The sequence below is a fragment of the Arachis ipaensis genome, chromosome B06 (assembly GCF_000816755.2).
Source record: "Arachis ipaensis cultivar K30076 chromosome B06, Araip1.1, whole genome shotgun sequence".
Taxonomy (NCBI): Eukaryota; Viridiplantae; Streptophyta; class Magnoliopsida; order Fabales; family Fabaceae; genus Arachis; species Arachis ipaensis.
The window spans coordinates 13,755,978-13,761,770 of record NC_029790.2 but is presented as its reverse complement, the minus strand read 5'-3'; the positions used below and the strand labels follow the sequence as shown (position 1 = coordinate 13,761,770).

General features: G+C 41.6%; 1 protein-coding gene across 2 annotated transcripts in view; it reads right to left on the bottom strand.

Annotated features, from left to right (window-relative positions):
* LOC110263176 (phosphomevalonate kinase, peroxisomal-like) overlaps positions 1,725-5,793 on the bottom strand; it is a 13,251-nt gene continuing 9,182 nt past the window's right edge. For both annotated transcript variants that reach the window (XM_021104058.1, XM_021104057.1), the window contains exon 4: positions 1,725-1,765. The gene's annotated coding sequence lies outside the window, so the exon portion shown is untranslated. The remainder of the gene's footprint in view (positions 1,766-5,793) is intronic.

The following is a 5,793-nucleotide window of genomic DNA, read 5'->3' as shown; positions in this document are numbered from 1 at the left end:
AGTAAAATAAATTGTTTTGTATTAATAACACAATTACCAAGAACAAAAACTGTCACGAACAGGAGTTTTTTGGTGAGGCATTAACATAAACAGTTAAAGAGTCACAGAAAATAAAGAACAAAAACAATTAAATGAACAAGACAAAATAAAAAATGTTTAATCTAGATAATTCACCAATCGGTAGTTTGTTAATCACAATCAATCTCCGACAACAGCGTCAAAAATTTGATACGGAAAAATTTTATTCCGCAATAACTACCGACAAGTGCACCGCGTCGTATGAAGTAATAAAATTCACAAGAGTGAGGTCGAATCCCACAGAGATTAATGGATTAAGCAAACAATAGTTGATTGATTATTCTAATTAGACAAACATTAATGAGAGATAATCAACAAGAAATGTAAATGACATAAAAGTAAAGAAAGCAATAAAATGCAAGAAAGTAAATAGCATAAATGTAAAGTACAAGAAATTAAAGTGCTAGAAATGTAAAGTGCAGGAAAGTAAATAGTTAGAACTAAAAGGGAAAAAGAGGCATTTTGGGATCAATAGATAATGCACTCTCCGAATCAACAATTCTCATCTCTTCCTCAATCATGCAACTCCTTGATCTCTTAGCAATCATGAGTGAGTGAATCCCAATTCCTTGCCAATTTACTCTCTCTAGACTTGAAAAGAGATGAAGAGATGAAGAGTGGTCACTGATTATACCACATACCTTTCTAGATCAAAGTATTGGGAGAATTACATGTCACTATATCCAACCAACCCCCAATCCAGTCTAGCATGAGAAAGGATTTCTAGCATGATCCCATCATTCCTCTTTCAAGGCTCAAATAGGATCCATGTACATTCAACCTCTTTTTCAAGATGGTTGAATGCTTAAATGAAGATTGAAATCTTTCTAGTAAATCAAAGAGAGATGAAGAGAAGAAGAAGAAGAATGAAAATAATCAACACATTGAATTGCAATAGAGCTCTTTCTCCAAATGCAAAGAGTTAGTAACTAAAATATTTACAAAGTGATGGAAGAAATGGAAGAGAGAAAAAGTATGGAAGGGAGGGGTCCGAAGACCCACTCCCAGTGGTGTGTGTGTGTGATTCTGGACTCCCCCTCAATCCAGAATGCCTTGAATGTAGAAACTAAAGCCTTTATATAGGCTCTCCTAAATTACAATTCAAATGAAATTGAAAGAAAATTACAATCAAATAAAAATTAACTATTCTAGATGATTCTTGATTGAATATCAATTATGGGCTTGCTTGTTTGAAGTTTGAGTGGACTTGGAGTGAAGTCAATTGAGCAAAGATGAGGCTCTAGGGATGCTTGGCGTTATCGGGGGCGTTAATGGCGTTGTCATTGGCGTTATTTGGCACTAACGCCTTCAGTAATTGGCGTTGCCATTGACGTTATTTGGCACTAACTCCTTCAGTAATTGGCGCTACTAACGCTTGTCACGCATACGCTTCGCCCATGCGTGCGCGTCATCACTGTTTTTGGCGCTTGTTACGCGTACGCGTGACCTTCATCGCTGGCGTTGCTGAGGTAGCGTTGTCACTCAGCGTTTAGCGTTGCTAACGCCCATCACGCGTACGCATCGTTCATGCTCACGCGTGATTTTGCAGAGATATCACCCTCACGCGTACGCATCATCCACCCGTACGCGTGGCCTTCAAAAATCTCAGATTCACAAGACCATCGCGGACGTTGTTGGATGCAGCCACGCTAACGCTGGTGTGCTCTAAGGCTTGGCTTTTTTTTTTGTTGGCGTTGATGCTGGTAACGCCCTTGATATGCATGAAGACTGCGTTGTTGCCGGCGTTGCCAACGTTGGTAACGCCCTTACTCTGCATGGGAAACTGGTGTTATTGCTAGTGTTACTGGCGTTACCATCGCCTTTGTTGGTGCTTGGTCCCTGCCTTCCTTTATTTTGTGCTTTTTACTTCTATTTCCTACAAAATTAAACCAAATCAAAGAGGTGAAAGTAATCTATGATTTAAGCACAAAAACACTTAATAATTAAGTATGATTACTTAAATTTGACATGAAAAAGTATAGAAAAACATGACATGATGCGCAGTTATCACTCCACTCGAAAGCAATCCCCTTTTCATTAAATTAAAGAAAAGCAACACCTTGGCTACTGATGTCTCAAGGAAGCGAGACAGAATCGTCAACCTTCCAGCTAACCTTTGCACATCTTTTACGCTCTTGAGGCTCGCCATGCGAAGCACGTTCTCACATTTATCCGAGTTGGCTTCCACACCCTTTGAGTAATCATGAACCCCAGGAACTTCCCTGCTTTCATGGAAAAGGCACATTTCAGGGGATTTAACCTCATATTGTGTGTTCAGAGAAAGTCGAAGATGACTTTCAGGTTAGCTACCAGGGAATCTGGTTCTGCCGTTTTGACCAACATGTCGTCGACATAAGCTTCTACCGACCTGCCTATGTGGTCCTTGAAAACCTTATTCATGAGCCTTTGGTAAAGGGCCCCTGCATTTTTTAGGCCGAACGGCATAACCGTGTAACAATATATTTTCCCTGGCGTTATGAACGCTGTCTTCTCCTCATTAGGTCGGTGCATCAGGATTTGATTGTACCCAGAGTAAGCATCTATAAAACTCAAAAACTTGTATCCCGCTGCTGCATCCACCAAGGCATCTATCTTGAGGAGGGAGAATAGGTCCTTGGGGCAAGCCTTGTTAAGGTCTGAGTAGTCCACACACATCCTCCACTTTCCGTTTGCCTTCTTCACGAGGACCACATTTGAAAGCCAAGTAGAGTAATTTAATTCCCTGATGAAACAGGCTTCCAACAAGTTGGCCCTCTGCTTGGCTATCTTGTTTGCTCTCTCCAAGGACATCTTCCTCTTTCTCTGCGCGACAAGCTCTGCTTCAGGTTTCATGACCAAATGATGGGACATGAACTCAGGGTTTATTCCTGGCATGTTGGCTAGATTCTAGGCGAAAAGGTCTCCTTAATCTTGAATGGCTTCAATCAGAGGACCTTTCAACTTATAGGGTAGGCTACGATTCACAAACGTGAACTTGTCTTCTGTCTTCCCGACGTAAAATTTTTCTAGGTCACCTTAGAGTTCTGACCTCGGGTTCTCATCAATCCTTGCGTTCAGGTTTGCCAAGAACACACCAGCTGCTTCCTTGGATCTCTTTCGAAGGGACAAGTTGGCGTTATCACAAGCGACAACCATTTCCCAATCACCCCGGATTGTCCCTACCGACCTATTGCCCGCCACGAACTTCATTGTTAGGAACTTCGTGCAAATGATCACCAATAGGTCGTTGATGGTTCTCCTCTCGAGGATGATGTTGTATGTTGTAGAGTCTCTCAGCACTACGAACTCAGCCATTGTGGATTTTCTGCTTGCCCCAAAACCCACACAGATCGACAGAAAAACGGATCCGTTGGGTTTGATATAGTTGTCACCCAATCCTATAACTCCGTGACGGTGGTCCTTGTGATCACTTTCTTTTAATCCCAGGGCATGGAACACGTTCGAAAACATGATGTTCGAGTCTGCCCCTGTGTCGACTAAAATTCGCTTGACCACGCCTGTCTCTATTCTCGCCATGATTACCATGAACGGGTGCTCTAGGAGGTCATCACACCATTGATCTCCCAAGCCAAATGATATTTCAGGGAGCTCTCTGGGGGAGAGCCTCTCTGTCGCTGCCACGACAAGTATCTTGGCATCTTTCTTTGCTGCAGACTTTGACTTTAGCAAGGCGTCCCTACCGACCACTACATTCACTACCACTATAGGGGTTGATTCCAGGTTCTCTGGGGGTCTTGCTTCGGCTTAACCACCTGGGCATGACTTCTTCAGAACGTTCCCTTTCCTTCCTCCTTGGTTCCCGAATGAACTGCGAAAATTCACTCAGTTTTCCTTCCTGAATAGCTTGTTCCATGCATCTTTCATGTCGAAGCAATCCTACGTCTTATCTCTAAATACCTTATGGTAGTCACAATAGAAGTTCTTGTTTCCTCCTGTGTGGTCCTTCAACTGCCTTAGTTTAGGCAAAATGCCCTATTTGCGATTTGTTGGAATACTTCTACTATCGGGGCAGTTAAGGGGTGTAATTTGTGAATTTCCTATCCAAGAAAAAGGCTTGAACGATCTTCCGGATGTCATTTCTCTCGGGGAGTCCCTCAGTTTCTCCGGGTTGACAATATGACGATTGGGTGGGGTGGCTGGCTTCCGTTTGTTAGTAGCTACCACCTATACTGACCTCCTCGTCGTTTATATACTCTCTTGCCACGCACTGTATTTCCTGCATTGTCCAAACAGGCTTGATGGTCAAATATTTTCGGAAGTCCTCATTCACTAGTCTCTCGGTTCCTGTGCTCACGCTACTCATGAGGCGAACCCCTTGGCAGTCATTGTCTCCGCCTTCTCCTAGCTCATCCTTTGGATAGAGAAAAGCCTCCATCATCAACTCGCATCAGGTCCCCACAGATGGCCCCATTGTTCGGTAGTTCGTTGAACCGGTGGAGGATAGATCGTTAAAAGTGAGGATCAGGACCTGAATACGGGAGCTGAGGTGAGGAATCGAGCCGGTATGTCATCGATTGGTCGACGGATGAGGCCACCTGTAAAGACACTCTGATACCAAAGTAAGAGTTCATATGATGAGGCATCTAATTAGGGTTGTAGTAACGTACCTTGAGAGAGGGGTACGTCCCTCTCATTTATTCTTATCTTTTTAGGTGGGCCCTCCTCGTGCCAAAGCCCAACCCTTTAGAAGCTTTGGCACGTGCAGGATGTCATGCCGTACGAATGAAAAGCGGGTTCGCTTGGTGGACCTTCAGTTGTTGGACTGGATCAGAGCACCAACAAATAAGAGTTTTTTATTTTGTGAAATTTCTCAAACAATATGATATATACTAAAAAACAAGAGGCCAATAATTTATAAATAACCAAGCAAACATGAATTAGAATGTTGTGGCTTTATTTCATGTAGGTAAAATTAAACACAAGAGGCCAATAATTTATGGATAATAACATGAATTACGGATGCTAGATGCATAATGATCGAGTCGAACTCAGTTTTACTAGATTTAATTTAGGTCTAATTTTAAGATTTGTATCAAACTGTAAATTAATCCAATAAAAAATCAGACAAGGCTCAATCAATCCAACTCATAATTATTACTGTTCTGAGAGTTACGACCTGAAACGTTGATTTGGGCCTGAACGTAAGATCCAGATCCCTTGGTATGACAGTGTCCGACCTCTTTGGTGTTGAGGTGCCACCTATCCGAGTTTCTCGTGAGGAGGTTGGGGATGGTACCCGCAAGAGACTCCGATACTTAAGTTAGCAAAAGTTTTAGGCAGGTTTTTAGTATATTAGAACGCGAATATACCTGAGGAGTGTCAATGTATTTACAGTAGAGTTGATAACCACTTTTGTTGAGTAGTTCCATCTTTTTTGATGAATAACCGTTCCCTTTATCTTGAGAGTTTGTTAGAAGTTATCTTGTTAGAGAAGATAAAGATTTCAGTCGAGATTCCTATAAGTAGTTACCTATTTTTTTTTTTGGTCGGTAGTAGTTACCTATTTTAAACAGGTAAAGCTTTTCCCTTTTTGTTACCGGTGTCCGACCTCTTTAAAGAGGTCAAGTACATCGTGAATGTCACCTTTTTTTATGAACCTTTTATCTCTATTGGACCTGACTTTTATTTATTGAATTAGGATATGCACAATTATTATATACTATTTTAAAAATATAATAATAAACTAATAAAATCTTACAATCAAAAATTAAATTT